The sequence below is a fragment of the Zingiber officinale genome, chromosome 1A (genome assembly GCF_018446385.1).
Source record: "Zingiber officinale cultivar Zhangliang chromosome 1A, Zo_v1.1, whole genome shotgun sequence".
Lineage (NCBI taxonomy): Eukaryota > Viridiplantae > Streptophyta > Magnoliopsida > Zingiberales > Zingiberaceae > Zingiber > Zingiber officinale.
Genome location: NC_055987.1, coordinates 37,200,619 through 37,222,279, shown reverse-complemented (window position 1 = coordinate 37,222,279; position 21,661 = coordinate 37,200,619).

Below are 21,661 nucleotides of genomic sequence, written 5' to 3'. Positions count from 1 at the left end.
GGAGCAGTACTCCATGTTATGATGCTCATCCTAGAGCATCCATAACCCCTCAATGAAGATATCCACTCTCCATTATTTTTTAATACTCAACCTTGAGCAATTTTCTTTCTAAACGAAGGTTTAACCACCTTCAATGGTGTCGAAAAATAAATTCCATATCCTTAAAGAGTAACTCCCCCTAAAGACATGCACGTAACTTCTGTCATTGCACTAACAATAACTTGAAATCCCTAAACCTTTAGGAAATCCAAAATTTAGAAATTTTGAGGTTCAAAAATTCAATAATGAAACTAAACCTCAACCTAAACTTCTACTTAGTCTTCCTTAACCAATCCAATCTTGTTTTCATCATGAAAACTCCCCCTAAATGTAAACAAATGTGTTTTGAGGGGTTAGGAATGATGGATCGAAAGCGCTAGAGGGGGGGGGTGAATAGCGCTCGTGGCTATTTTTAACGATTTAAAACACAGAATAGAAATGCAGCGGAAAGTAAAAAAAACACACAGAGACGCAGGTGTTTTACTTCGTTCGGAGCCTATGGCGACTCCTACTCGAAGGCCCACGGTCCTTGACTGCTTTCGGTGGGCAACAACTATATATCGGAAAAGATTACAATTTGAATTACAATCAGTGTAATAAAAGAACTAATACCGACAACACAAGATTGAAGAGTCTAAGCTTTGGGTTGTCGACGTCGAGTAGTAGCACTTCAAGATCGTCTCGTTGGCAGCACTTCACAGAAGACAACTTAGCAATTGATAATCTTTGGCTGCACCCTCGACCCTCTTTTTATATGACCTTCCGGGCGCCTGGACCCCTTCCGGGCGCCTGGAGTGTGACGTGGCCAACCAACCAGGAAGCTCCACGTGGCGAAGTCGCGGCAGGGATAACATATGGTCCCGGGCGCCTGGACCTGTTCCGGGCGCCCGGACCTCCGGGCGCCCGGACCCCTTTTTCCAGCAGGTTCTTCACCTTCAAAACAAGGTTAGTCCGAGCAATAATACCCTGCAAGACAGTGTTAGATTCTGATAAAACATAGTAACGAATAACTGACAGTCTTCGGACTGTCCAAGTCTGACTTCGGATTTCCTACCGGAAGCCCTAGGTTGACCCGACGCCTACTGTTCCCTCTACGGGGAACGCGTCCTCACCTACTCCCCTCAGAAGAGATTACCTGATGCCAGTCCGGTCCTCCAGACCGACTGGACTTTCCGCCTAGGGTTACCACCCCCTAGGACCTAGGGTTACCGCCCCCTAGGGTTTTTCTCCACCTAAGGTTACCACCCCCTAGGACCTAAGGTTACCGCCCCTTAGGGTTTTCCTCCACCTAGGGTTACCGCCCCCTAGGACCTAAGGTTACCGCCCCTTAGGGTTTTCCTCCACCTAGGGTTACCGCCCCCTAGGACCTAAGGTTACCACCCCTTAGGGTTTTTCACCTGCCTAACCGTAGCTAGGACTTTCCTGAAACACTTATTCACACATGTTAGATCACACACTAACTTAACTTTGAATCCTTTGCCATTATCAAAACTAAGGTTCGATCGTCGGATGCTTCCCGCACCAACAATCTCTTCCTTTTTGATAATGGCAACCGAAATTCAATGTTAAGTACAAGAAATATGCTGTTATGTATAAGAACAAGACACAGGATAAGCGTGATAGCAAGATAAACGTGGCTCCCCCTTAATACAAGCTCCCTTTAAACTATTTTCTTTGAATTTCTCTACTCTCTCTTTGAATTTGAATTTCTATTTGAATTTCTATTTTTATTTCTTTTTTGAATTTCTCTACTCTCCCCCTTTGCCATATATAAAAAATGAGCTAGTTTTTTTAAAAAAACTTAATTTTTCAAGACAAAATTTAGCAGAAACCATTTTAACTTAGGCAAGGAGCAAGGAAAAAAAATTTTTAACTTCAGAAAATTTTCAAACAAAATTTTTCAACTTCAAAAAATTTTCAAACAAGATTCTCAAAAATTTTCAAGAAAAATTTTCAACTTCAAAAATTTTCTAACAAAATTTTCAACTTCAGAAATTTTCTAACAAAATTTTCAACTTCAGAAATTTTCAAACAAGATTTTCAACTTCAAAAATATTCAGGTGTTTAAAGAAAATTTCCAAGGAAAAAATTTTTAACTTAAAAATTTCAAAGTTTTAAATAGTACTACTTTAACTTAAAAGTTTTTAAAAGTTTTAAAGAAAATAATACTTTAAAAAATTTAAAAGTTTAAAAGTAGAGAACACTTGAAAGTTTTAAATTTGGAGAAAGTTTTTGAGAAAGCTGCTTAAGGCATGTTTTTGAAATGTATTTCAAGAATACTTAAGGCAAAGGAGAAGCGATGCCCTTATTTTTAAATAGCTTGCCGTTTGTTTTAGTAAGGTATCAGAGCTCTAAAGTCCAAGCATGAGTCAAGATTTGTTTTGATCAGGTATCAGATCTTTTAAGTACAGACATGCTTAAACTTATTTTTTCCTTCACCAACTGTCTAACCGTTTAGCTACTTGCTGATTGCCTAGAGGGCAACAGTGTTCACTTGGTTAGTCAAGTCAAGTCAATAGATCTAGTTAGATTTGACTAAGGCTGGAAGACTTGATTCGATTACTTTTAATCACGTATTTAACGCCTAGACTCATATTGATGCACAGAAATAAGCATTCTCGAGTCCAGGCTGTACCCTATGCATCTCACACCGTTCTATATTTTACAAGAACAAGCAAGGTAAACCTAGGTGTTTGTGAGATGCTCTGGCTGAGTCCTGGGGGAACATGATTTCTAGGGGGGAAATCCTAGGCTAAATCTAACTTTTGAAAGTCTAGTAAAGTAGGGATTTTAGAAATCAAAATTTGCCTAGAATTAAAAAAAATGGGATAAAAAGACTAAACTATTAGATTAGGGTATAATCAATCAAGTCTGAAGTAAAAAGTCGACATAGATAAAGGAGTCATAATAGAGCTGCTACATGCTGCTACATGCTGTACTAGAGTCATAATAGAGCTACAGTCGGAGCTACTGAGATGATGAGGGAGGTGGTCCGGAACCCAGCGACCGGAGTAGTGTCAGGAGCTCAGTGTGACGAGCCCGATCGTCCTCTCGTAGATCTCGGCGCAGGTCGGAGAGCTCCTGTCGTACGTCTCGTCGTAAGTCGAAGACCTCCTGTCGGACCTCTCGTCGAAGATCGGAGACCTCTCGCCGCATGGACTGATGAAACTCGAAGCTCTCGTGCTGGAGACTCGACATAGCCCTCTCTAGTCCGGAAACTCGATCAGCTAGAGTGTGAGGAGCTGGGTGTGGTGCTCGAGGTGGTGGTGGGGCAGGAGCAGCCTCCTCAGGAAATAGTGCCAACATGAACTCATTATGCTCTGCCTCCTCCGCCTGCTGGTGCTGTGCCCCGCTACGCCAGGACATGGTACCCTCATCGTCTATATGGATATTTGCTAGGGAAAAGTTCCTAGCTCCTATGATGTCAAACTCGGTCATGTGACGGATGTCACCTTCGGTGACATCAATGTGCAATGAGGACATGTAAGCTGTCAGAATGTGACAGTAAGGCATATGTACTCGTCTGCTGGTCACGTATCCAGATGCGTAAATAATAGTGGAAAAGATGTGTAGGATGATGTCTATGTCTAACCTCTGACACATGGCATAGAGAAGAAAGGAGTGAAATGGACGCATCACCGCAATGTCGTGAGTGGTCAGCGGTAAAATACAAAGTACTAGAACCCTATAAAGGGCGTAGTCCTGAATTCTAAGGTTAAGGGACCTAAACTGGGTCTCAGTGGGATCACGTTGGTCCTCAAAGAAATACGAATAGATCGTATCGAGGGTAATATGTGAGTAGGGATCTCCAAAAGGTAGCTCCCTAGGAGGATAGCATAAAAAGGTGCAGGGTGACTCTCATAACCCTAGAAACTCACGAATGGTAGTGGGAGATAATGTGATATCCGTGCCAGCTGCCCTAGTGGTATAGGAGTAGTCGTCTACTTTCACTAGGTTGTTGTAAAATTCGGCACATAAACTTATGTTTACTGGGCTAGTGCACTCAACTAGGTTTCGCAACCTATAGTGGTTTATAGCCTCGGAGACTGGAATACAAGAGCGTAGAAAGAACAATCTATCTATACATTTGGTTCTAATGGCCATGTAATTTGTTGACATAAACTTAATCCTGAGTTCATCGGTGGGAAACCTAGGGTCAATGCTAGGTGTAGAGGGCCCAACACCAGATTTAGAACGCTTCCTAAATTTCAAATTAATATTACACTAGGAAATAAACAAGCATTATAAGAAATAAAGTTTAGGAGGGGATAAAAATTTTACCGAGGAGCCATTGTAATAAATTTTAGAACTGACGACCTCGGTTGAGTCACGACTCTGTATCAACCGCGGAAAATTTTAATTTTGAAAGTCTTCGCAGGTAAGCCAAGAAGCTTTAAGGAGGAAGACTTGGGTGCAAGGGTAGGGGGCGCCTGCTACCCCCTATATATAAGGGAGTCTGGGCGCCCGGGGTCTGAATACCGGGGGCGCCCGCCCCTGGTTTTTGACCTTTGTATGTTCGTTTTTTTTAATTAACTTAAAGATGTTTAAGTAAATTTGATTTTAAACATGTTTAATTGAGGATTATTTTAAATTAATTCAATTTTGAAATTGGTTAAGTTAATTTGATTTGAAGATGTTTAAGTAATTTGGAGGAATGTTTAAATTTTAATTTGCTTAGTCATCTCACCCGATTTATGTTTTTCAATCAAGGGATCCTATTATTTTGTGAGATGAATTAGTTCGATTTTTAGGGTTTGTTTAACTTTACGTTAGATTCGGGTTTAGCTTTGGGTTCAACAAGTAAGCGTTCTTTGGGTAAACTTAAGGGCTATGGTGAGTCACAAGGAGCTCATTAAAGTAACCATGCCTTTGAGGTTTCCCAAATAATCCTACCCATTGAGCTTAATACTAAACCTTGGTCTAACTAGTTAGGATCTATTTAAGGGTAGCTTCGGTTAGTTCCACTTGGCCAAATGCACCAGGTCGAAGCCATATCTTCCTAGACATGCGATGCCCAAGTTTTCCCAACGTACTATCATCCAAAAACTTCACCATTACTGTGTTTCAAGTTAAGTCTAACCCTTTTTAATCTATCCTTATTTACCCTGTCGGGTAATCTACTCTTGTTTACCCATTCCGGGTAGATTAAGTTCGGTTACCCAGTCGGGTAAATAGATTTCAGAGTTGCCAGCTATTCTGGACCCTCCTTCTATTTTGATTTTTGGATTTTTGAATTAATTTCGAATTTATGAATTTTGAATGATTAATTTCGAATTTTGAATTTTAATAATTAATTTCGAATATAAATTTTAAATTTTAATAATTAATTTCGAATTTGAATTTTAAATTTTAATAATTAATTTCGAATTTGAATTTTAAATTTTAATAATAAATTTTGAATTTGAATTAATTTCGAATTTGAATTTTGAATTTCAATAATTAATTTTGAATTTTGAATTTTAATAATTAATTTTGAATTTTGAAATTTTAATAATTAATTTTGAATTTTGAAATTTTAATAATTAATTTCGAATTTTTAAATTTGAGTTTTAGATTAAGTTCGAATTTTTAACTTTGAGTTTTTAGATTAATTTTGAATTTTTAATTTTGAGTTTCTGATTAATTTCGAATTTGAATTTTGAATTTTAAGTTTTAATTATGAATTTTTCAATTTTGAGTTTTTAGATTAATTTCGAATTTTTATTGTTTTAGCTCCCCCTGGATCATAGCCTCGATAAGGTTTATTGAGGTAATGTATTTGATCCTTAGGAACCCAATAATATCCAAGTCCAACTTGATTGATCAGGTTAGACTTGCCAACCCATGCTTAGAACATTTTTCTATTTGGTTTTATTAAGGATAGGTAAGATTTATACTTCTTTTTATATCCTAGTCCAGTTCGATTGTAGATTGCCCTTTGAGTTCCAAGAATTAAGTCAAGATTCTTGGATCCCAAGGAAAATCGCTCTAGAGTTATTTTCAAATCCTTGACTTGACTTTTCAGATTGGCATTCTCTTCCTCAAGTTTTTGAACTTGAGTTGAGGTTCCAGTCTGAACTTGATCAGTTAAGGATTCGTTATTAGGCGTTTCTTTAAGGAGTGTTACCTCCTTTAGAAGCGCTTTAATTCGAATCTTAGACTTAGCTACTTTATGCATTAAATAATTAATTAAACTATATAACCGACTTTTACTTACAGAGGGGTTCGGCCCTTCGGAAACGGATGCGGATCCGTGGCTTCTCTCGGACTCGGCTTCCGATTCGTCCTCACTTCCGGATCCGTTGGTGAAGTCCCGGGTTGTCAAGGCAAGAAAGTTCGTCTGTTCTTGTTCTTCGTCGTCAGATTCCTCGGAAGAAGACTCGTCCCATGTTGCCTTCAATGACTTCTTTCTTTTGGGTTTCTTTGGATCCTTCTGGTTCGGGCAATTCGCCTTGATGTGACCCTTCTGATTGCACCCATAGCATGTCACTTCGAATTTGACCTTCGAGATTGGTTGGGCTTCTTTAGACTGAATGGCCTTTCTGAGATCCTTTTTGTTGAAGCCCTTCTTTTTGCAGAGCTTCTTTACTAAGCTGACTATTTCGATTATGAGTTCATCGTCGTCTTCTGAGTTTGGTTCTTCTTCTGACTCAGGTTCGGTTCTTCGCTTGACCTTTGACTCACGCGATCTCCCTGTTCCTGCAACCAAAGCCAACCCTTTCTCGGTCGGGCGTGCATTAGTCTGTTCGTGAAGTTCGAGACAAACAGTTCATCTAATTTAATGGTAGACAAGTCCTTGGAGACCTTGTAGGCATCTACCATGGATGCCCACAAGGTGTTCCTTGGAAAGACGTTTAGAGAATACCTTATGATGTCCCGGTTGTCTACCTTTTGTCCAATCGCATGAAGACCATTGAGCAGATCTTGAATCCGGGCATGGAGTTGGGCGGCTGTTTCACCTTCCTGCAATTTGATGTTAAATAATTTATTAAAAATTAAGTCTCTTTTACTTACTTTGGTGTCGGATGTCCCTTCGTGAAGTTCAATTAGCTTCTCACACAATTCTTTGGCGCTGTTGAAGGGGCCGACGCGGTTGAGTTCTTCTTTTGACCGGCCACACTGGAGGGTGCAGGTTGCCTTAGCATTAGCTTCCACTTTCTTGATCGAAGATGCATCCCAGTCCTCGTACGGTAGTGGTTTGCCGGCGCTGTCAGATGGTCGCTCGAATCCGGTTTTGACAATCATCCAGACTTCAAAGTGAGTCTGGAGATATGCCTCCATCCGACTTTTCCAGTACCCGAAGTCGTCTCCGGTGAATAGCGGAGGGCGGGCAGTACTATAGCCTTCTTGAAGGGCCATTTCAATTTTACCTAAAGCGAAAAAACAACAAAAAAATGTCCCAGGACTTGGTCCTGGCTTAGTAGTGCGGAAGAAAAAAATGAATCACGAACTCGGGTGGTGTTGCACCAATTCCGAGAAAAACCGATTCGAGGGAAAAATAATTAGAATATAGCTATGAGGCTAAATTCTAATCGACTCCGAAAAAAAAATACCACGACAAAAATATTTTGAATGGTGGTTGCACCGATTCAAAATGACCCCGCTCTGATACCAATTGATGGATCGAAAGAGCTAGAGGGGGGGTGAATAGCGCTCGTGGCTATTTTTAACGATTTAAAACATAGAATAGAAACGCAGCGGAAAGTAAAATAAAACACACAGAGACGCAGGTGTTTTACTTCGTTCGGAGCCTATGGCGACTCCTACTCGAAGGCCCACGGTCCTTGACCGCTTTCGGTGGGCAACAACTATATATCGGAAAAGATTACAAATTGAATTACAAACAGTGTAATAAAAGAACTAATACCGACAACACAAGATTGAAGAGTCTGAGCTTTGGGTTGTCGACGTCGAGTAGTAGCACTTCAAGATCGTCTCGTTGGCAGCACTTCACAGAAGACAGCTTAGCAATTGATAATCTTTGGCTGCACCCTCGACCCTCTTTTTATATGACCTTCCGGGCGCCTGGACCCCTTCCGGGCGCCTGGAGTGTGACGTGGCCAACCAACCAGGATGCTCCACGTGGCGAAGTTGCGGCAGGGATAACATTTGGTCCCGGGCGCCCGGACCTGTTCCGGGTCCCTCTACGGGGAACGCGTCCTCACCTACTTCCCTCAGGAGAGATTACCTGATGCCAGTCCGGTCCTCCAGACCAACTGGACTTTCCGCCTAGGGTTACCACCCCCTAGGACCTAGGGTTACCGCCCCCTAGGGTTTTTCTCCACCTAGGGTTACCACCCCCTAGGACCTAAGGTTACCGCCCCTTTGGGTTTTCCTCCACCTAGGGTTACCGCCCCCTAGGACCTAAGGATACCGCCCCTTAGGGTTTTCCTCCACCTAGGGTTACCGCCTCCTAGGACCTAAGGTTACCACCCCTTAGGGTTTTTCACCTGCCTAACCGTAGCTAGGACTTTCCTGAAACACTTATTCACACATGTTATATCACACACTAACTTAACTTTGAATCCTTTGCCATTATCAAAACTAAGGTTCGATCGTCGGATGCTTCCCGCACCAACAAGGAATGGTTACATGGATGAAAAAGGGTTTAAATGCTGAAAACAGGTTTTCCCAGCCAACACCACCGTGTCAATCGATCAATGGATCGATTCATATGGTGTGGATCGATCGGATGATCGATCCAGCGAGTTTCTGCTATCGAGAAAACCCCTCTCAATCGATCACCCTATCGATTGAGGCACTTCAATCGATTGGGTGATCGATTGAATGCTTGATTTTCTGAAGCTTAATTTCAGTGAACTTCAGAAACTCCCCCAAAATTTTACAAAATTCTAAAAATTATGAAAATTTGTGTAGACATTACTTAGGGTATATACTATCAAGGAAAAATAGTTTTCTATGAAAATACTTCATGTTTTCAAAGATTGACACAAACTTGAAAACTTGTAAAAACTTTAGTGTTTTTTTCAAGTTTGTGTCTAACTTTTTAATGATGATTACTATCAAAAGATAGCCTTCACCAAGGTTTTCCAAAAGCATTTTAAAATATTTTTCAAAACCAATATCCAACCATATTCTATGGGCTCAATGCACATGACTTGTACATTAGCTTTCCCAATGCTTGGAAAACACATAACTATGTGTTTTGATGAACCTAAAACTCAACTAGATGCACTTGTTGGGGTTGCAAGGTTGCAAACATAGTCCCATATTGAAAACACATGGGAAAGATCATAGGTTTATAAGAGAAAAAATATCTCCATTGGCATGAGGCCTTTTGGGGAGAGCCCAAGAGCAAAGCCATGAAGGTCTAGGCCCAAAGTGGACAATATCATGCTATTGTGGAGATATCTAAATTCTTTTTAATCCTACAATTTGTTGGTGTGGGAAGCATCCGACGATCGAACCTGAGTTTTGATAATGGCAAAGGATTCAAAGTTAAGGTGTGTTGTGATCTAACAAGTCTGTCAAGTGTTTCAGTAAAAGACCTAACTGTGGTTAGGCAAGGTAAAAACCCTAGGGGGTGGTAACCCTATGCGGAAAGTCTTGGTGGGTCGACTGCTTCAGGCAAAAGTCCTAGGGGGGGGGGGGGTAACCCTAGGTGGAAAGTCCTGGTGTCGCGAACCAGGTGAAAGACTGGACCAGCCGGGAAGCGGAAGTCCAGCAGAAAGTCCGGAAGCATCGAGCACCAAGCAAAAGTCCAGTCGATCTGGAGGATTGCACTGACATCAGGTAAATCTCCTGAGTGGAGTAGGTGAGGACGCGTTCCCCGTAGAGGGAACAGTAGGCATCGGGTCGACCTAGGGTTTCCGGTCGGAAATCCGAAGTCAAACCCGGACAGTTCGGAGACTGTCATAATATTCTGTTAACATATTTACTGTTGTTTTTGTTGGAGTGTATACTTAAAAATTTAGCTTTTGTACACATTTATTTTGAAATAAAGAATCACATTGGTCAAATGTTTACATTTATTTGTTAAATGTAATTGTTCAATTAATTTATATAGTAGACAACATGAAGGGTGGAGTCACACTTAGAAGATCATGTTGTCGGTTCTCTATAAATTATAAATAGTTGCTCACGACTAAGATGGAAAGGAACAAACCATCAGAATAGATGTAGTGTAATTAAGTATTAGTTTATCTTGACTAGTAAATTACACTGATACACTTTAAGTGTATTGAGTAGGATCATTTAGGTAAGTTCTTTTTGTACTGACTTAGTAAAAGAACTAGACCTTAGTTATTATGGAAGTGTGTGCTCTTAATCCTAATAAAATAACAATCATGTATATTTAATATTTATTTCTTTGACTTATCAAAGGGTGAGGTTTAGCTTGATAAATCAATATGCCCGATAAGTTGGGAAATGATATTACTTATAGTATGTGTTGTTGATTATAGAAGGAATCTGTGTCCTAGTTATCTAGGTTGAGAATGTCCCCAAGAGGAGCTCATTAGGATTGCCATGTTAAACCCTGCAGGTGGACCTAGTCCAACATGACAATAAAGTTGAATGGTACTACTCTTGGAGCTAGATATTAATTAAATGAGTTGTCAGTAACTCACTTAATTAGTGGACATTCATAATCTTAAATACAGGGAGACTAACACACTCATGATAAGAAGGAGCCCATAATGTAATTTGGGATTGGTGCGGTAGTGCGGTAATAACTCTCTAGTGGAATGAGTTATTATCAATGAACTTGAGTTGTGTGTTCGGGGCGAGCACGGGATACTCAAGCTCATCGGAAGGCCAAAACCAATTTCTCCTCTAGGTCCCTGTTGTAGCCTCAATAAAACCTCAAGTCCATCCAAAGAAAAGTCTATCTTGGTGTCCAAGAAGGGGCCGGTTCATTGCTTGGTGACCAAGCAATGGCCGGCCACATATTCTCTAGAAGTGGTCGGCCCTTGCCTTGGGCAAAGGGGTTGGCCATAATATTTAAATTAGGAAGGTTGTTTTTGAATTTTTAAATTTCCTCAGATATTTACAATTTGTAAAAAGAGAGATTTTAAAATTTTCCTAATTTAAATTAGGCCACAAGGTTTTAAAATAGAGTTGTAAAATTTATAAAACATTCTTTTAAAAAGAAATATTATTAGAGATGTTTTAAATTTTAAAACTTGGTTTTAAATTTTAAAACTTTCCTTTTAATATCCACATTAGAAAAAAAAAAGAGTTTGTAAAATTTTATTAGAAGTTTTCTTCTTTTAAAATTTTTTAAAATTTTTTTTCTTTCTTTCTCTTTTAATAAGTGGCCGGCCACCTTTCTTGGTGCCCAAGCAAGGGGCCGGTCAAATAATTAAACATCAACAAATAGTTTTTTAATTAATAAATCAATCTAGGATTGATTAATTAAAAGGAAAGAAAAGGAAAAAATTAAAAGGAAATAGGAATGACTCTAATTTTTTATAAAACTCTTTCCATAATTTTCCGTTGGGAAACTAATATAAAAAGGGGGGAAGGGGAGGCCTTGAAAAATATAACAATTGATATTGTGTTGTTGGAGATCATCAAGTGGTCGGCCCCTCTCCCTCTCTTCCCTTTGCTCTCTTTTGCTCCTTTGTGGTGGTGGTGGCCGAATTCTAGAGAAGGAGGAGAAGTTCTCCGGGTGGTGTTCGTCTTGGAGGATCGTCGCCCACACGACGTCCAAGACGAGGCGAGGGATACGGCAGAAGATCTCGAGGTTTTTAGCATACAAGGAAGAGGTATAACTAGTATTTAATTTCCCCATCATACTAGTTAATTTTTCTTTGTATAAATACCAAATACAAGAGGCATTCGATTCTTATTTTTCGAATTTAATTTCGATGTTGTGTTCTTTTTCTTTTTTCCTTGTGATTTGATTGTTCCTTTTGATTAACCTAGAGTTATAAAAGGAAATTAAATATTAACTTTCCTTAAAAGGCTTTGTCTAGTCGGTGGTGGTTGCTCACATATCCAAGAAGGCCAAGTGTCTCGCCATGCAGTACTGGAAGCCAATTTTAGAAACTAATATTTAATTAAATTTATAACTTAGGTGATTTGGATCAAACGTGTTAATTTCCGCAGGAGATCCAAATCTAAACCTAAAGGAACATATAAGTTAAACTTGGAATCAAACGTGTTAAGTTCTGCAGGAGATACAAGTTTAACTTAAAAGAACACATGGTAGCTAGGAAAGGTTTAGATCACGTACAAAACTTTTGTACAGTGGAGCCATTGGGTTTTTCGAGTAGCAACCAACAATTGGTATCAGAGCTAGAGTTTTGCCTCTGTGTATTTGGTATTAGTTTAATTATGCACATGTCATACATAATTTAGGCAGGTTAATAGTAGGATGTGCTAACTTTGTGGATGCAGGATCCAACTATTATGGCTTATAGTTATTATGTGTGTGATTGGACCCTTGGACATGTCAAGGGCATTTATTATGTGTGCATGATTGTATTATAAAATATAGCAGGAGCTGTATTTAGTTTTATTAGGATTTTATTTTTTTTATCTAGATACATGTACATTCCTTTTATGGAATATAGGATCGATGGATGTAAATTTTATTTTATGTTCGATCTAGTTTACATGTATATTCCTTCGAGGAATATAGGATCGAAAAATATAAAATTCTATTTATGTCACGGATCGAATCTTGCAAGGTGTGGAACCTTTTGAGGATCAGAGTGGCGCAGCGGAACAAAGAGCAAGATGAATGCGACAACTAGACCCGGTGGCGGTGGCCAAAGAAGGCAGCAGCTAGGGATGATGACACACGGAGGACAACAATAGATAAAAGCCATAATAGTTGAAAATTAGTTTTTCTATTTATTGCTTTTATATTGTGCTTTGTGTGAATGTTAGTGTACATATTTAGTAGGCTAGCATCATCAAAATTCCTCACTTTAAATAACTAAGTGGGAGAGGGATTTATTTTAGTGAATTCCACAGTCTCCATTACTGGTTTGTAAGTGATGCAAACAAACTTGCGCGTTGGCTCTGAGTGCCTTCCTCCATATCGGATGGGCTTGTTTGCGGATCACTAGACCAAACTTCCATTTTGGATGACTATAGGAAATTAATTAAGAGCGTGTGATCTTCCCCATCGGAAGGGGGCACAATCTTATTAATGGACTTAGTGTCAAGTAATGGTATACACTTAGGCACGTCTAATAGTATCCTCCCCATCGGAGTCACTGCTATTATTTGTGTGACCGAAGGAAACCAACTATTAATTTTATTTGTCAAAAAGTTAGGTTGACAAGATAATAAAATTAATGGGATATACCCTCCTTTTACAAATGTTGAATTTGTATACGTTCACACTATCGTGGCATACAAAATTCACGGTGTTTTAAGGTGTTGGTTAATTTAAAATAGTATTGTTTGAGGAATCAATATTATTTTAAATTTAGAGTTCTGACCAAAATTTATTTTGTGATTCTTAGGATGACTTTCAACCCACTGGCCATTATTCTAAAAGAAAACAGACTTACTGGTCCCAACTATATAGATTGGAAAAGAAACCTCGACATTGGTTTAACTGCTGAGGGCTATATGTTTGTACTGTCAGAGGAATGCCCAGAAACACCTAGCAATGATTCTACCTCAGAGGAGATTCAGTATCATAGTAAATGGGTAAAAGCTGATGAGATGGCGCGGTATTACATCTTGGCTTCGATGTCAAATGTATTGCAACATCAGCATCAGGACTTACCAACAGCCTATGATATAATGAACAATCTCAAGGAACTCTTCGGACATCAGAATCGGGCTGCTAGGCAAGAGGCAATGAGAAAACTGATGACAGCCACCATGACTGAGGGGACTCCCGTGAGGGATCATATTCTCAAGATGATGGCTTACTTAAACGAAATACAAGTTCTTGGAGGGGAAATTGATGGGGAAACCCAGGTCGATATCATCCTCCAAACGCTGCCCAGAAGTTTTGAGCATTTTCGCCTGAACTATAATATGAATAAAAGGATGTATTCATTGGCGGAACTTCTGACAGAACTTCAGGCAGCCGAAGGGTTGTTTCGTCAACATTCTCAAATTCACTATGCTGAAAATGGTTCTACTTCTAAGCCGAAAGGCAAGAAGAAGAAGAAGAAACAAAATGGCTCAGCAAAGAAGGTGAAGAAACCTCAAGGTGCAGGACAAAAAGCTAGAATAAAGAAGTCGAAGGGCAAGTGCTTTATTTGCAAGCAGATTGGACATTGGAAGGCGGACTGTCCTCGTAGGAAACAGAACAATAAAGGTATATCTCATACTATAGTAGTTGAAACATGTTTAGCGGTGTTATCTACCAACACCTGGTGTGTAGATACGGGAGCCACTGATCATGTCTGCAATTCTTTGCAGGGGTTCCAGGAAACCCGGCGACTATTTGATAGAGAGATAACTGTCTACATGGACAATGCTACTAAGGTGGCGGCTGTTGCAGTGGGAGACATCTACTTATCATTTGATAGGAATAGGAAATTGGTTTTAAGGAATTGTCTTTATGTACCCAGTTTTAGAAAGAATTTAATTTCAGTTTCTAAACTGTATTTGGATGGATATTCAGTTTCCTTTAGTAACAATGTGGTTATAAAGAGAAATAAAGTGATTATCTGTTCTGGTGTATTGGTTGGCAATTTATATACTTTAAATCCAATCTCTCCCACAAAGCAAAATATGGAAATTAATAACACATCTTCTAACTCTAATAAGAGAAAAGAACCTTCGGAAATGAACCAAACACATCTTTGGCATCTAAGGCTTGGTCATATTAACTTAAGTAGGATTCAAAGTCTTGTAGCCGATAGACTCTTGGGTCCATTAGAGTTGGAAAACTTTCCAACGTGTGAATCCTGCTTGGAAGGTAAGATGACTAAGAGACCTTTTAAGGCCAAGGGGTATAGAGCCAAAGAATGTTAGAATTGGTTCATTCTGATTTGTGTGGTCCTATGTCTATCCAGGCTAGAGGTGGCTTTGAATATTTTATCTCTTTTATAGACGATTATTCAAGATATGGATACATTTACCTAATGCGTCGCAAGTCTGAGTGCTTTGATAAGTTCAAAGAGTACAAGGTTGATGTGGAGAAATGTCTAGGTAAAAGTATCAAGACACTACGGTCTTATCGTGGTGGCGAATACCTCTTAGGAGAGTTTAGGAATTACTTATCAGAGGCCGGGATTCAATCCAAATTGTCCGCACCTGGTACACCCCAACAGAATGGTGTGGAAGAATGAAAGAATAGGACTCTTATGGAGATGACTAGATCGATGATGAGTTATTCAGAATTACCAAATTCGTTTTGGGGATATGCTCTGGAAACAGCAGCGCACATTCTGAACTTAGTACCTTCTAAATCAGTATCTTCTACTCCCACAGAATTATGGAATGAGCGGAAGCCCAGTCTAAGACATATTCAGATTTGGGGTAGTCCAGCACATGTGCTGAAACAAGATGTGATAAGTTAGAATCTCGTACAGAAGTTCGTATGTTTGTGGGGTATCCCAGAGGAATGAAAGGCGGTTTATTTTATAGTCCTAAAGACCTGAAGGTCATTGTTAGCACCAATGCCCAGTTTTTAGAAGAAGATTATATAATGGATCACAAGCCCAGTAGTAAAATTGTTCTAGAAGAACTTAGAGAGGACACGTCTACTTCACTACCAACAGTACAAGTGAAGTACCACAAGAGACTGCAACACGTGTCACACATGATACACAACCACAGACGGCGCCTCGTCGTAGTGGGAGGGTTGTATGGCAGCCCGAGAGATTCATGTTTTTAGGTGAGTTTTCGGACTTGATCTCAGGCAAACATGAACTAGATCCCCGGACATATGATGAAGCACTCCAAGATATAGATGTAGTATCTTGGCAAAAGGCAATGAATTTTGAAATAGAATCTATGTATTCTAATAAGGTTTGGGAGCTTGTAGAACCACCTGATGGTGTAAAAGCTATTGGATGCAAGTGGATCTATAAAAAGAAAAGAGGGATAGATGGGAAGGTAGAAACCTTCAAAGCAAGGATTGTTGCGAAGGGGTACACTCAGAAAGAGAGAATCGATTATGAGGAGACCTTTTCGCCGGTAGCTATGCTTAAATCTATCCGGATACTCTTATCCATTACCGCTCATATGGATTATGAGATTTGGCAAACGGATGTCAATACAGCTTTCCTTAATGGAAGTCTTGAAGAAAACATCCATATGAAGCAACCAGAAGGGTTCATTGAAAAGGGCAAAGAGCATCTAGTGTGCAAGCTTAATCGGTCTATTTATGGGCTGAAGCAAGCTTCAAGATCTTGGAACATCCGGTTTAATGAAGTAATCCAGTCATATGGATTTATTCAGTGTACGGATGAGTCTTGTGTATACAAGAAGTGTAATGGAAACATGGTGGTATTTCTTGTACTATATGTAGATGATATTTTGTTAATTGGCAACAATGTCAAGGTATTATGAGACGTAAGGGTATGGTTGTCCAAACAATTTGATATGAAGGACTTAGGAGAATGTGCACACATCCTTGGGATCAAAGTTATAAGGGATCGCAAGAAAAGAATGTTGTGTCTATCCCAAGCTTTATATATAGATACAATCCTTGCTCGTTTTAGCATGCAAAACTCCAAGAAAGGTTTCTTACCTTTTAGGCATGGAGTAGCCTTATCTAAAGAGATGTCTCCAAAAACATTAAAGGAGATTGAGGACATGAAGGCAGTTCCTTATGCTTCGGCTGTAGGAAGCCTTATGTATGTAATGTTGTGTACGAGACCTGATATCTGTTTTACCGTGGGCATGGTTAGCAGATATCAAAGTAACTCTAGACAAGGACATTGGACTGCAGTGAAGCATATATTAAAGTACCTAAGAAGGACTAGAGATTATATGCTAGTTTACTAAGCAGACGATTTACTCCCTGTGGGTTACACGGATTTGGACTTCCAATCAGATAGGGACAACAGTAAGTCTACATCAGGCTATGTGTTTACTTTAGAAGGTGGAGCCATTGCATGGAGGAGTGTTAAGCAGAAATGCGTCTCAAACTCAACCATGGAAGCTGAGTATGTGGCAGCCTCTGAGGCAGCCAAAGAAGCTGTATGGCTCAGGAACTTTCTAATGGACTTAGATGTGATTCCTGGTTTGCCCAAGATCATCACAATTTATTGTGATAATAGTATAGCAGTTGCAAACTCGAAGGAACCACGAGCCCATAAGGCAAGTAAACATATAGAGCGCAAGTACCACCTGATACGAGACATCGTCAAGCAAGGAGAAGTTGTCGTCGCCAAGATAGCATCAGCAGATAACCTAGCTGATCCTTTCACTAAGGCCCTTCCGGCGAAAGCTTTTGATCGGCATGTGGAGGGGATGGGAATCAGATGTATGGCAACAGATATGGCAGCTTAGACTTTTAGTATAAGTGGAAGATTGCTGGAGTATATACTTAAAAGTTTAGCTTTTGTACACATTTATTTTGAAATAAAGAATCACATTAGTCAAATGTTTACATTTATTTGTTAAATGTAATTGTTCAATTAATTTATATAGTAGATAACATGAAGTGTGAAGTCACACTTAGAAGATCATGTTTTCGGTTCTCTATAAATTATAAACAGTTGCTCACGACTAAGATGGAAAGGAACAAACTATCAGAATAGACGTAGTGTAATTAAGTATTAGTTTATCTTGACTAGTAAATTACACTGATATACTTTAAGTGTATTGAGTAGGATCATTTAGGTAAGTTCTTTTTGTACTGACTTAGTAAAAGAACTAGACCTTAGTTATTATGGAAGTGTGTGCTCTTAATCCTAATATAATAACAAGCATGTATATTTAATATTTATTTCTTTGACTTATCAAAGGGTGAGGTTTAGCTCAATAAATCAATATGCCCGATAAGTTGGGAAATGATATTACTTATAGTATGTGTTGTTGATTATAGAAGGAATCTGTGTCCTAGTTATCTAGGTTGAGAATGTCCCCAAGAGGAGCTCATAAGGATTGCCATGTTAAACCCTGCAGGTGGACCTAGTCCAACATGACAATAAAGTTGAGTGGTACTACTCTTGGAACTAGATATTAATTAAATGAGTTGTCAGTAACTCACTTAATTAGTGGGCATTCGTAATCTTAAACACAGGGAGACTAACACACTCATGATAAGAAGGAGCCCATAATGTAATTTGAGATTGGTGCGGTAGTGCGGTAATAACTCTCTAGTGGAATGAGTTATTATCGATAAACTTGAGTTGTGTGTTCGGGGCGAGCATGGGATACTCAAGCTCATCGGAAGGCAAAAACTAATTTCTCCTCTAGGTCCCGGTTGTAGCCTCAATAAAGCCTCAAATCCATCCAAAAAAAATCCTATCTTGGTGTCCAAGAAGGGGCCGGTTCATTGCTTGGTGACCAAGTAATGGCTGACTACATATTCTCTAGAAGTGGCCAGCCCTTGCCTTGGGCAAAGGGGTCGGCAGCAATATTTAAATTAGGAAGGTTGTTTTTGAATTTTTAAATTTCCTCAGATATTTACAATTTGTAAAAAGAGAGATTTTAAAATTTTCCTAATTTAAATTAGGCCACAAGGTTTTAAAAGAGAGTTGTAAAATTTATAAAACTTTCTTTTAAAAAGAAATATTATTAGAGATGTTTTAAATTTTAAAACTTTCCTTTTAATATCCACATTAGAAAAAAGAGAGTTTGTAAAATTTTATTAGAAGTTTTCTTCTTTTAAAATTTATAAAAAAAATTTTCTTTCTTTCCCTTTTAATAAGTGGCCGGCCACCTTGCTTGGTGCCCAAGCAAGGGGTCGGTCAAATAATTAAACATCAACAAATAGTTGTTTAATTAATAAATTAATCTAGGATTGATTAATTAAAAGGAAAGAAAAGGAAAAAATTAAAAGGAAATAGGAATGAGTCTAATTTTTTATAAAACTCTTTCCATAATTTTCCGTTGGGAAACTAATATAAAAAGGGGGGAAGGGGAGGCCTTGAAAAACATAACAATTGATATTGTGTTGTTGGAGATCATCGAGTGGCTGGCCCCTCTCCCTCTCTTCCCTTTGCTCTCTTTTGCTCCTTTGTGGTGGTGGTGGCCAAATTCTAGAGAAGGAGGAGAAGCTCTCCGGGTGGTGTTCGTCTTGGAGGATTGTCGCCCACACGACGTCCAAGACGAGGTGAGGGATATGGTAGAAGATCTCGAGGTTTTTAGCATACAAGGAAGAGGTATAACTAGTATTTAATTTCCGCATCATACTAGTTAATTTTTCTTTGTATAAATACCAAATACAAGAGGCATTCGATTCTTGTTTTTCGAATTTAATTTCGATGTTGTGTTCTTTTTCTTTTTTCCTTGTGATTTGATTGTTCCTTTTGGTTAACCTAGAGTTATATAAGGAAATTAAATATTAACTTTCCTTAAAAGGCTTTGTCTAGTCGGTGGTGGCTGCTCCCATATCCAAGAAGGCCAAGTGCCTCGCCATGCAGTACTGGAAGCCAATTTGGGAAACTAATATTTAATTGAATTTATAACCTAGGTGATTTGGATCAAACGTGTTAAGTTCCGCAGGAGATCCAAATCTAAACCTAAAGGAACATATAAGTTAAACTTGGAATCAAACGTGTTAAGTTCCGTAGGAGATACAAGTTTAACTTAAAAGAACACATGGTAGCTAGGAAAAGTTCAGATCACATACAAAACTTTTGTACAGTGGAGTCATTGGGTTTTCCGAGTAGCAACCAACAGTTTTGTGCTAACTTTGGTTTGCAGGGTATGTGTTTGGGACTAACACTCTTGTAGGTACCAAAAACACAAAATACACCTCGGATGAACAGTGCCCGAGGCGTCTCCATGGGGCTTGGAGGCGCCTCGGGTGCAAAGCTGGAGCTGGCTACGAAGTACTCTGGAGGCGCCTTGAAGGAGTCATAAGGCGCCTTGAACCAGTTGCTTAAGGCGCCTTGAATGAGGCATAAGGCGCCTTGAAGAGCTAAAATTCGACCAGTTCAAGCTTGATCCGCGCGGGCGACTCAGCAGTATAGAGGCGCCTTGAATGGCTTTCAAGGCGCCTTGAACACCCTTTATAAGGGAGTTTCGACCAGCAGCTTGAAATAATTCACTCCAAGCAATTCCTTTGCATATAGCTGCTAACGACACGATCCAGAAGTGCTGCAACAACCTCCCGACGACCCGGAGCTCTGTTTCTTCTTCTTTAGTTGTCGGTACAAAGTTCTTATTATACTTTCATTGTAATTAGTTTGGAATTCTTATCGAGCTTATAGTTGTTGCCCACGGAAAGCAATCAAGGATCGCGGGCCTTCGAGTAGGAGTCGATCTAGGCTCCGAACGAAGTAAATTCCCCTGTGTCTCAGTGTTTGTGTTTCTTTATTCCGCTGCGTGTTTTTAACTCTGATAGTTTTACAAATCGAACGAAATAGCCGTGAGCGCTATTCACCCCCCCCCCTCTAGCGCGTATTGATCCAACAATTGGTATCAGAGCGGGGTCGCGTTGATCTGGTGCAACCACCAATCACGCAATTTTTCTTTTCGCGGTGTTTTAAATTTTTCGGAGTCAACTGAAATTAGTATTATTACTATATTCTAGTTTTTTTTCGTTCGTATCGATTTCGCTCGAGGTTGGTGCAACACCACTCGAGTTAGTTCTTTTTTCAATTCTTTACTCCCACACTACTAATCCAAGACTTAGTCTTGGGACATATTTTTTCTTTTTTTCTTTTCTCTCAACGGCCCAAAAAGAGGGTTTCAGCACTGTTCGTCTCCCCCCCCTCTTCTCTGGAGAAGATTTCGGGTACTAGAAGGGATGAATGGAAACCTATCTGAAAATCTAATTCGAAACCTGGATGATAATCAAGACTGGTCTAGATCTGCCAACGGATAAAGACGGCAAGCCTACACCCTGCGAGGACTAGGAGCCATCCCTAATCAAGAAGGTGGAAGCCGAGGCCAAAGCTACATGCACCCTCCAGTGTGGTCTTACCAAGGAGGAGCTCAACAGAGTCGGTCCATTTTCAACCGCAAAGGAGCTGTGGGAGAAACTGATAGAACTCCACGAGGGCACCTCCGACACCAAGGTAAGTAAAAGAGATCTTTTACTTAATAAACTATATAATCTGAAAATGTAGGAAGGTGAGACGGCAACCTCTCTACATGCAAGAATTCAAGACATCCTCAACTCTCTCCACGGAATAGGGCAAAAGGTAGAGAATCGGGACGTCATAAGGTACGCACTAAATTCGTTTCCGAGGAGCACATTGTGGGCATCAATGGTAGATGCCTACAAAGTCTCCAAGGATTTATCTTCAATAAAATTAGATGAACTATTCTGTGAGTTTGAATTACATGAGCAGACTAATGCACAGCCAACCAGGAAGGGGATTGCTTTGGTTGCAGATACCAATCGAACGCGTGAACCAAGATCACGAAGAAGAACTGAACCAGAGTCAGAAGAAGAACCCGACTCAGATGATGAAGATGAAAAACTAACAACGGAGCTCATGAATCTTGTGAAGAGACTTTACAAGAAGAAGAAAGGCTTCAACAAGAAGGACCTAAAGAAGGCAGTCCAATCCAAGGAAGCCCAACCAAGTTCTAAGGTAAAGTTCGAAGTGATTTACTACGGGTGCAACCA